An 11859-nucleotide genomic window follows, 5' to 3' on the forward strand; every position below is an offset into this window, starting at 1 on the left:
GGTTTGGGCAAGCGTTGAAGTCTTTGTACCAAGATTCCATGATGTTGCAGTGTCTGACACTGCAACATCATGGAGTCTTCACATCTCTACTGTTCCTGCCTACTTTCTGTATTCGACTGAAGAAGCCTACTGTGTAGGCGAAACGTTTCGGAATAAAGTTGTCTAACTGTTGCATATGTGAACATCAAAATGGTATACAATACCGACAGGTTGTTAGGTAAGACACATATGCAACAGTTAGACAACTTTATTCCGAAACGTTTCGCCTACACAGTAGGCTTCTTCAGTCGAATACAGAAAGTAGGCAGGAACAGTAGAGATGTGAAGACGATGTAATCAGTCCATCACCCTTAAAGTCGTAGAATTTGAGGTTGTCAGTCCCTCGGCCTGGAGAAGTTCAGTTCCATAGTCAGGAACTATCTGAAGATCAAGCGACAGTGCGGAGACTTAAATACTGTCGGAAGGAGAGGTGCAGGGTAGTAGTAGTAGTAGTAGTAGTAGTAGTAGTAGTAGTGAGAGGCAACTGAGAGGTCATGTCCCTCTCAGATCCAACCCTTCTCACTTGAAAGGCTTGTCCAAGGTGTTTTCTGTACCAAGATGCCACGTGTTGCAGTGTCTGACAGGATGAACATCAAAATGGTATACAATACCGACAGGTTGTTAGGTAAGACACATATGCAACAGTTAGACAACTTTATTCCGAAACGTTTCGCCTACACAGTAGGCTTCTTCAGTCGAATACAGAAAGTAGGCAGGAACAGTAGAGATGTGAAGACGATGTAATCAGTCCATCACCCTTAAAGTCGTAGAATTTGAGGTTGTCAGTCCCTCGGCCTGGAGAAGTTCAGTTCCATAGTCAGGAACTATCTGAAGATCAAGCGACAGTGCGGAGACTTAAATACTGTCGGAAGGAGAGGTGCAGGGTAGTAGTAGTAGTAGTAGTAGTAGTAGTAGTAGTAGTGAGAGGCAACTGAGAGGTCATGTCCCTCTCAGATCCAACCCTTCTCACTTGAAAGGCTTGTCCAAGGTGTTTTCTGTACCAAGATGCCACGTGTTGCAGTGTCTGACAGGATGAACATCAAAATGGTATACAATACCGACAGGTTGTTAGGTAAGACACATATGCAACAGTTAGACAACTTTATTCCGAAACGTTTCTTCAGTCGAATATAGAAAGTAGGCAGGAACAGTAGAGATGTGAAGACGATGTAATCAGTCCATCACCCTTAAAGTCGTAGAATTTGAGGTTGTCAGTCCCTCGGCCTGGAGAAGTTCAGTTCCATAGTCAGGAACTATCTGAAGATCAAGCGACAGTGCGGAGACTTAAATACTGTCGGAAGGAGAGGTGCAGGGTAGTAGTAGTAGTAGTAGTAGTGAGAGGCAACTGAGAGGTCATGTCCCTCTCAGATCCAACCCTTCTCACATATGTGTCTTACCTAACAACCTGTCGGTATTGTATACCATTTTGATGTTCATCTTGTCAGACACTGCAACACGTGGCATCTTGGTACAGAAAACACCTTGGACAAGCTTTTCAAGTGAGAAGGGTTGGATCTGAGAGGGACATGACCTCTCAGTTGCCTCTCACTACTACTACTACTACTACTACTACTACTACTACTACCCTGCACCTCTCCTTCCGACAGTATTTAAGTCTCCGCACTGTCGCTTGATCTTCAGATAGTTCCTGACTATGGAACTGAACTTCTCCAGGCCGAGGGACTGACAACCTCAAATTCTACGACTTTAAGGGTGATGGACTGATTACATCGTCTTCACATCTCTACTGTTCCTGCCTACTTTCTGTATTCGACTGAAGAAGCCTACTGTGTAGGCGAAACGTTTCGGAATAAAGTTGTCTAACTGTTGCATATGTGTCTTACCATTCCCATGTGTTGCATAAGTGTCTCAATTCTTCAACTTGTCGGTTTTCAAAACCATTCATCACATTCATCACATATCTGTACTGGACTGAGGGAGCCACTGTGTGGCGAAACGTTTCCTCAATAAAGATTCCCAAGTGTTGTACAAATATTTCATTCCTTAACTTTGGGCAGATGTAAGAAATGAACTGAGTATTATTAACCAGGATAAAAAAAAAAACTTTCTTGGAGAGCAATAAAGAAATATTTGGTAATTGAAGTAGATACAGATCAGAGTTAGTGAAAGGCTAGAGAAAAGTGCAGAATAGAAAGACGAGACGGTAATAGTGATGGAAATTAGTGATTGACGAATAGAGGAAGAAACAGCAGTATAAAAACATAAAACAGTATATTCTAAAGAAAGACAACATATTCAGAGAAAGATAGAAGGGAAAACTAGCAACACCTCTCAGTAAACTCCAACAGTCGCAGAAAGACGAGACCGATGAAAACAGCATGTATGCTGCCGAGAACACTGAAAATGTGGAATGAGATGTAAATACCCATATAACAGAAAGTGTTCCAGTATGTTAGAAGAGAGACTGCGTCATCTTGATTAAGATAATCTATTACTAGGATGACTCGTGTCTGGAACATGTTAGTACAAGGTAAGACACATATGCAACAGTTAGGTATCTTTATTATGAAACGTTTCGCCTACACAGTAGGCTTCTTCAGTCAAGTACAGAAAAGTTGATAGAAGCAGAAGATACTTGAAGACGATGTAATCAGTCCATCACCCTTAAAGTTTTGAGGTGGTCAGTCCCTCAGTCTGGAGAAGAGCATTGTTCCATAGTATGAAACAATATGGAGAAGAAGTGACTATGGAACAATGCTCTTCTCCAGACTGAGGGACTGACCACCTCAAAACTTTAAGGGTGATGGACTGATTACATCGTCTTCAAGTATCTTCTGCTTCTATCAACTTTTCTGTACTCGACTGAAGAAGCCTACTGTGTAGGCGAAACGTTTCATAATAAAGATACCTAACTGTTGCATATGTGTCTTACCTAACAACCTGTCGGTATTTTATACCATTTTAATGTTCAATGTTAGTACAAGATGACATCAACAAAATAGTTATGTTGTACATGAATGGTATACAATACCGAGAAGATGAAAATAGGACACATGTACAACATCTGGGTTTCTTTATTGTAGACGTTTTGCCATCCAGTGACTTTATCAATACAAATTCAAGGACATGATTAGAAGACAGTAGAAATATACACAAAAGATGAAGTAATCAGTCCCTCAGTCTTGGAGTTGAAGAACACCGGTTTTGAAGAGTGAGATTCTTCAAGGCCACGGTGCTCTTTAACTCCAAGACTGAGGCTCAGATTACCTCATCATTTATGTATATTTCTACTGTCTTCTAATTATGTCCTTGAATTTGTATTGATAGTCACAGGATGGCGAAACGTCTACATTACAGATACCTAAATATTGCACATTTGTCTAATTTTCATCAGTTGCCAAATGAAATCGCTGGCCCACAGATGACTCCAACTTCATCCTGTTCCCTCTCTATATCTCTTAACAATAAAAAGGCTTTCAAATGAGCTGATATAGGTAGCAGCTTTTAGCTTGTAAATAAAGTTAGGAACCCTAAAAATAAGTTTGTAAAACCCTGTGTAAAAAAAAAAAGATTGCACGTATTTTCACCGTAACATCAGCAAATTGTGACAAGAGACCAGGACATTTTATGACTTAAGGGACTGAAAATTCCACGTAAAAAGAACAGTGGTAAACATGGTAAACAAATAATTTAGGCAAAGAGAGAAACGATATAAAGCAAGAGTGGGAATATTCAATAAAGAAAATAGTGGGAGAGTACAGATACATGTAGTGGTGGTACATGAGTCGGTGTTTCACACGCCAAGGTCCAGAGTACGACCAGTACTGGATACTAACCATACCACGGGTGGGGATAGAACCCGCGGTCAGAGAGTCTCAAAACTCCAGATCGTCACGTTAGCCACTGGACCAGCTAGCCAATATGTCACTTGACCTTGTTGTCTCCAGTACTGGAGACAACAAGGTCAAGTGACATATTGCAAGAAAGGAAACTGGACGTCTTCACTAGGTGCTAGACCAACCAGGCTGTGATGGATATGTAGGGTAGTGGATCACCAGCAGCAACAGTCTGGTTCACCAGACGAGCCTGACCAATGGCCGGGCACAGGGAGTAGGAAAAACTATCGGAATTTGTCAAGGTTCACCGAATTGCTGAAAAACGAGCTTATGCCACAACACAATAAAGATGATATATACCGAAAAGCATAGAGCAGAAGCTATAATATTCATGTAATAAATGATTTAGAAAACCGACAAGTTGAAGAATGAGACATACACAAATAACCCGCACATAAAAGAGAGAAGCTTACGACGACGTTTCGGTCCGACTTGGACCATTTACAAAGTCACACTAACCAGAAGTGGAGCAGGACGGATATATATAGGCAGGAAGAGGTAGTGGTGGTAGTAGTAGTAGTAGTACAAGAATGGTATATAATACCGACAAGATGAAATTAAGACACATGTGCAACACCCGGGCATCCCCATCGTAGACGCTTCGCTGTCCAGCCAGCCACTGGATGGCGAAACGTCCATAACAAAGACACCCAGAATGAGACACTTATGCAACGTTGGGGAATTTTTATTTAGGAACCATTTCACCATACAGTGGCTTCATTAGTCCAATACAAAGCAGAACGGTGAAAAAAAAGAGTTTGAGGTAATCAGTCCCTGAGCTTGGAATGTACGTGTTCAGTCCATGGACTCGACACATCAACATAAAGCTGAACTCTTCTCCAGGCTGAGGGACTGACCACCTCAGATACTATTTATCCAATGTTGATGGACTGATTACATTATCTTTACCTCGCTACTACACCTGCTCCCTCTGTATTTGACTGAAGTAGCCTGCTGAGTAGCCGAAACGTTTTAACAGTAAAGATACCCAACGATTGTACATGTGTTGCTCACTGGAGTGATAACCCATAAAATAAGGTCAACAGATATAACAGGAAAAGTGGGTATTCAGTTTTCTAAGTAATAAAACAAAGATCAGTAAGACTTAAGAAATCGTAATGACACGATTGCAAATAAACCATACCCCCGGCCGGGATTGAACCCGCGGTCTATGACCGTGGGTTCAATCCCGGCCGGGGGTATGGTTTAAAGATCAGTAATATTCTTGGTAAAGTGAGTTCAGTACCCCAAGGCATAGTCCTGGCACCTTTGCTGTTTCTCATAGATTTAAATAAAGTCACTAGCCACAAATTCGTATGGTGTAAATCTTGGCAATAAACACCAACAAATTGGTTTAGAAAGACACACGAGCAAACACCAGAACCGAAACGTTTTCTAATAAATATGTCTTAGTGTTTGCTCACGTGTCTAAAATTCGTATCATCATTTTCGCGCGATACCAAAACGTACATGAGTTGCCTCGGTAGAAGACAGTGAAAAACTGCTATTGGATATCCACAGAGTTTTCCAGTGGAAAATAACTTGATATTCATTAGTGACAAATTTCATCTTGTCACATGTGCAAAGAATAAAGAACTAATGCACATAATTTATGGTAGTATGTGCAACATCTGGGTATCTTGTGCTCATCACCTGCTTCTAGGCTGAGGGACTAATTACCTCTTCTATGGACCGCTGTATACTTGATATTATGTCCATGTAATGTACTGATAAAGCCACTGGATGGCAAAACATCTACAAGCAAAGATACCTATATGTTGAACATGTGTCTAATTGAACATTAAAATGGTATAAAATACCGACAGGTTGTTAGGTAAGACACATATGCAACAGTTAGGTATCTTTATTTCGAAACGTTTCGCCTACACAGTAGGCTTCTTCAGTCGAGTGCAGAAAAGTTGATAGAAGCAGAAGATACTTGAAGACGATGTAATCAGTGATTACATCGTCTTCAAGTATCTTCTGCTTCTATCAACTTTTCTGTACTCGACTGAAGAAGCCTACTGTGTAGGCGAAACGTTTCGAAATAAAGATACCTAACTGTTGCATATGTGTCTTACCTAACAATGTGTCTAATTCACCATACCACTGATATACATTCATAAGTATGTGTGTAATATACTGATAATATATAATTAATGTGTATTTTTCATGTATTCCAGGTAGGTTCCTGCAGCCTGGTGGTAGATGGTGTACCCTCCCACCGTCGTCACCCTTAACATACCCGTGACTGGTTTCCAGCATTCTTCTCCCGTAATCCGACCTGACACCTGGGTATCTATAACTTGCTAGACCCGATCTAAGTCGCCATTAAGACCTGTAGGCATGATTTACTTCCCATCAAGTCGTGTAGACTTGGTTTCTTCCCATTAAGTCGTGTAGACGTGGTTTAGCTTCTATCAAGTCATGTAGACGGGGTTTAGCTCCTGTCAAGTCATGTAGACGGGGTTTAGCTCCTGTCAAGTCATGTAGACGGGGTTTAGGTCTCCATGAAGACCCGTAAATGTGCTGTAGTCCTTCATAAAGACGTGTAGACGGGGTTTATGCTTCCTCAAGTCCTGTAGACATGGATTATGCTCCCTCAAGTCCTGTAGACGTGGTCTAGTTCCCCACTAAGACCTGTAGACATGATTCAGGTTCCCTTTCAGATTTGTGACATGGATCAAGTCCCAATTAAGACCTGTAGACATGGTTCAGGTCCCAATTGAAACCTGTAGACATGATTCAAGTCCAAATTAAGACCCGTAGACATAGTTTTGCATTAAGACCTGTAGAGTTGTTTAGACCTCATCCAGACCTGTAAATGTGGTTTAACCTCTTATCAAGATTTGTAGACTAAATTTTAAGTTCCCATCAAGACCTTCAAGTCAGCATCCTCTTTCATTTATTTCAATACTCAGGATGAACCGCTGGTAAGTACTATTTAAATTTTGTATATTTAGCGTATAGGTTTGTGCCTTGATGTTAGTGAAGTGCTCTTCATCCAAGGAATGAGCTACCCTACCTTCCTTGGATCAAACCTGATTGACCTCCTGATGCAAGTTTTTGTCACGTGATGACCTCTGTGGGGCGTTTGGTTAAGGTAAGGTAAGATAAAATAAGATTTTGTTCGGATTTTTAACCCCGGAGGGTTGGCCATCCAGGATAACCTAAGAAAGGCAGTTCGTCATGGAGGGACTAGATAGTGCGTCATTGAGGGACTAGGCAGTGCGTCATGGAGGGACTAGGCAGTGCGTCATGGAGGGACTAGATAGTGCGTCATTGAGGGACTAGATAGTGCGTCATTGAGGGACTAGATAGTGCGTCATGGAGGGACTAGATAGTGCGTCATGGAGGGACTAGATAGTGCGTCATTGAGGGACTAGATAGTGCGTCATTGAGGGACTAGATAGTGCGTCATGGAGGGACTAGATAGTGCGTCATGGAGGGACTAGGCAGTGCGTCATGTAGGGACTAAGCAGTGCGTCATGGAGGGACTAGATAGTGCATCATGGAGGGACTAGGCAGTGCGTCATGGAGGGACTAGGTAGTGCGTCATGGAGGGACTAGGCAGTGCGTCATGGAGGGACTAGATAGTGCGTCATGGAGGGACTAGATAGTGCGTCATGGAGGGACTAGGCAGTGCGTCATGGAGGGACTAGGCAATGCGTCATGGAGGGACTAGATAGTGCGTCATGGAGGGACTAGATAGTGCGTCATGGAGGGACTAGGCAGTGCGTCATGGAGGGACTAGATAGTGCGTCATTGAGGGACTAGATAGTGCATCATGGAGGGACTAGATAGTGCGTCATGGAGGGACTAGGCAGTGCGTCATGGAGGGACTAGGTAGTGCGTCATGGAGGGACTAGGCAGTGCGTCATGGAGGGACTAGGCAGTGCGTCATGGAGGGACTAGGCAGTGCGTCTTGGAGGGACTAGGCAGTGCGTCATGGAGGGACTAGGCAGTGCGTCATGGAGGGACTAGGCAGTGCGTCAGGGAGGAACTAGACAATGCGTCATAGAGGAACTGGACAGTGCGTCAGGGAGGAACTAAACAGTGCGTCATGGAGGGACTAGGTAGTGCGTCATGGAGGGACTAGGCAGTGCGTCATGGAGGGACTAGGCAGTGCGTCATGGAGGGACTAGGCAGTGCGTCTTGGAGGGACTAGGCAGTGCGTCATGGAGGGACTAGGCAGTGCGTCATGGAGGGACTAGGCAGTGCGTCATGGAGGGACTAGGCAGTGCGTCATGGAGGAACTAGGCAGTGCGTCAGGGAGGAACTAAACAGTGCGTCATGGAGGGACTAGGCAGTGCGTCATGGAGGAACTAGGCAGTGCGTCAGGGAGGAACTAAACAGTGCGTCATGGAGGAACTAGACAGTGCGTCATGGAGGGATATACCTTTCCCTGACTTGCTAGTCCACCCAGTAAAAGATACATCACATTGTAAGATGTGACGGAAGACTTTTCACCCGTTTCCATAAGGAAGCGGGTGAGAATTCTTCGTCCGTAAGCCATGATAGTCGTAAAATGTAAAGTGCCGGGAGCAAGCGGCTAGTAACCCCTTCTCTTGTATAAATTGCTAAAAGGACAAGTGTTATCTTTGTCGGGTCGCCCTACCTCGATGGCAGACTGCCGGAGTGTTAAAACACACACGTGTGTGTGTATATACATACATATATATATATATATATATATATATATATATATATATATATATATATATATATAGAGAGAGAGAGAGAGAGAGAGAGAGAGAGAGAGAGAGAGAGAGAATTGATGAGGGAAAAAAAAGGTGAGTGGTGCGTTGAGGTATATGTGGAGAAAAAAGACATTATCTATGGAGACAAAGAAGGGAATGTATGAAAGTATAGTAGTACCAACACTCTTATATGGATGTGAAGCTTGGGTTGTGAATGCAGCAGCGAGGAGGCAGTTGGAGGCAGTGGAGATGTCCTGTCTAAGGGCAATGTGTGGTGTAAATATTATGCAGAAAATTCGGAGTGTGGAAATTAGGAGAAGGTGTGGAGTTAATAAAAGTATTAGTCAGAGGGCTGAAGAGGGGTTGTTGAGGTGGTTTGGTCATTTAGAGAGAATTGGATCAAAGTAGAATGACATGGAGAGCGTATAAATCCGTAGGGGAAGGAAGGCGGGGTAGGGGTCGTCCTCGAAAAGGTTGGAAGGAAGGGGTAAGGGAGGTTTTGTGGGCGAGGGGCTTGGACTTTCAGCAGGCGTGCATGAGTATGTTCGATAGGAGTGAATGGAGACGAATGGTATTTGGAACCTGACGATCTGTTGGAGTGTGAGCAGGGTAATATTTAGTGAAGGGATTCAGGGAAACTGGTTATTTTATATAGCCGGACTTGAGTCCTGGAAATGGGAAGCACAATGCCTGCACTCTAAAGGAGGGGTTTGGGATATTAGCAGTTTGGAGGGATATGTTGTGTATCTTTATACGTATATGCTTCTAAACTGTTGTGTTCTGAGCACCTCTGCAAAAACAGTGAATATGTGTGAGTGAGGTGAAAGTGTTGAATGATGAAAGTATTTTCTTTTTGGGGATTTTTTTTTTTTTGGGGTCACCCTGCCTCGGTGGGAGACGGCCGACTTGTTTATATAAGAACATAAGAACATAAGAACGAAGGAACACTGCAGAAGGCCTACTGGCCCATGCGAGGCAGGTCCAAGTCTCCTACCGGCTTAAGCCAATGCACCCAACCTAGTCAGGTCAGGTCACATTGACTTAAGGGAGGAACACGGCAACCGACCTGGTAACACAAGCTATCAGGTCCAACTCACACCCACCCACATCCACTCATGTATTTATCCAACCTATTTTTAAAGCTACACAACGTTCTGGCCTCTATAACTGTACTCGGAAGTTTGTTCCACTCATCCACAACTCTATTACCAAACCAGTACTTTCCTATATCCTTCCTGAATCTGAATTTTTCCAACTTAAAACCATTGCTGCGAGTCCTGTCTAAGCTAGATATTTTCAGCACACTATTTACATCCCCTTTATTTATTCCTGTCTTCCATTTATACACCTCAATCATATCCCCCCTAATTCTACGTCTTTCTAGAGAGTGCAGATTCAGGGCCCTTAGTCTATCCTCATAGGGAAGGTTTCTGATACATGGGATCAACTTTGTCATCCTCCTTATACATTTTCCAGAGAATTTATATCCATTCTGTAATACGGTGACCAAAACTGTGCAGCATAATCTAAATGAGGCCTAACCAAGGATGTATAGAGTTGAAGAACAACCTGAGGACTCCTATTATTTATGCTTCTTGATATGAAGCCAAGGATTCTATTAGCTTTATTGCGAACACTTATGCACTGTTGTCTTGGTTTCAGATTACTGCTAACCAGAACTCCTAAATCTTTTTCGCAATCCGTAATATTAAGATCTACATTATTTAGTTTATATGTGGCATGGTTATTGTCCGGTCCAACATTTAGAACTTTGCATTTGTCTATATTAAACTGCATCTGCCACTTCTCCGACCACTGCATCAGTCTATTCAAATCTTCCTGGAGTGCTCGAATGTCCTCGTCAGAATGAATTCGACGGCCTATTTTGGTGTCATCGGCAAACTTGCCGATGTCGCTCTTTATGCCCTCATCTATGTCGTTTATGTAGATTGTGAACAGCAGGGGGCCCAACACTGACCCCTGTGGAACACCGCTCGTGACGCTTCCCCACTCTGATTTCTCCCCATTTATGCAAACTCTCTGCTGCCTATTTGTCAACCATGCCTCTATCCAGGAAAAAATTTCTCCTCATATTCCATGTGCTTTAATTTTCCTCAATAGGCTCTGATGTGGGACCCTGTCAAAAGCCTTACTGAAGTCCATATACACAATATCATATTCATTACCATGATCTACCTCCTCAAATACCTTAGTGAAAAAAGTTAATAAATTCGTAAGGAAGGAACGCCCCTTTGTAAAACCATGCTGAGATTCGTTGATTAATTTATGCTTTTCAAGGTGGCTACGAACTGCCTCGGCAATTATTGATTCCATAAATTTTCCCTCTATGGAGGTTAGGCTTATTGGTCTATAGTTCGAAGCTAAGGACCTGTCACCTGCTTTGAAAATAGGTATCACATTTGCCATTTTCCACTTATCTGGCACCATGCCAGTTTGTAGTGATATGTTGAAAAGATTAGCCAAAGGTGTGCTAAACTCCTCTTTACATTCCTTTAGAACCCTTGCATACAGTTCATCAGGGCCTGGGGATTTGTTAGGTTTTAATTTATCTATTTGCCTAAGGACCATGTCACTTGTGACCCTAATCGTGCACAGTTTATTATCGTCCTGTTCTACATAATTTATCATTACTGGAATATCGCTGGTATCCTCCTGTGTAAAAACTGAGAGGAAGTATGTGTTAAAAATTCTACACATTTCCTTATCACTGTCAGTGAGCTGACCCTCATATACATATATATATATATATATATATATATATATATATATATATATATATATATATATATATATATATATATATATATATATATATATATATATATATATAAATAAAATAAATAGTGAAGTACCATCTCTGGTGCTACACAGGAACCCCTCATCCTCAGAGTGGGCAATAAACGTACTGAAGGGGGAAAAATCTAAAGATTTCTCCTCGACACTGAATATTTTCTTCCCCTGCCACGACATTTATATATATATATATATATATATATATATATATATATATATATATATATATATAAATGTCGTGCCGAATATGTAAAACTGGTCAATTAGCAAGAACTCATTTAAAATTAAGTCCTTTCTAAAAATTTTTCTTATACGTTGAAAGATATATTTTTTCATTAATGTTAATGTAAAAATTTTTAATTTTGCACCAAAAGAATCTTAGAAAACTTACCTAACCTTATTATAACAAGAACAATTTATTTTAGCCTAACCCAACTATATATATTTTA

At 41.9% G+C, this 11859-nt stretch overlaps 1 long non-coding RNA gene across 1 annotated transcript in view; it reads left to right on the forward strand.

Moving 5' to 3' along the window:
• The window catches only part of LOC138855212 (uncharacterized), a 140700-nt gene extending 133918 nt beyond the window's left edge, over positions 1 to 6782 (forward strand). Inside the window, exon 3 of the long non-coding RNA XR_011394402.1 lies at positions 6080 to 6782. This is a non-coding gene — a long non-coding RNA (uncharacterized lncRNA). The remainder of the gene's footprint in view (positions 1 to 6079) is intronic.
• The last annotated feature ends 5077 nt before the right edge of the window (positions 6783 to 11859 follow it).

Source organism: Cherax quadricarinatus, chromosome 85 (genome assembly GCF_038502225.1).
Source record: "Cherax quadricarinatus isolate ZL_2023a chromosome 85, ASM3850222v1, whole genome shotgun sequence".
NCBI classification, from domain to species: Eukaryota; Metazoa; Arthropoda; class Malacostraca; order Decapoda; family Parastacidae; genus Cherax; species Cherax quadricarinatus.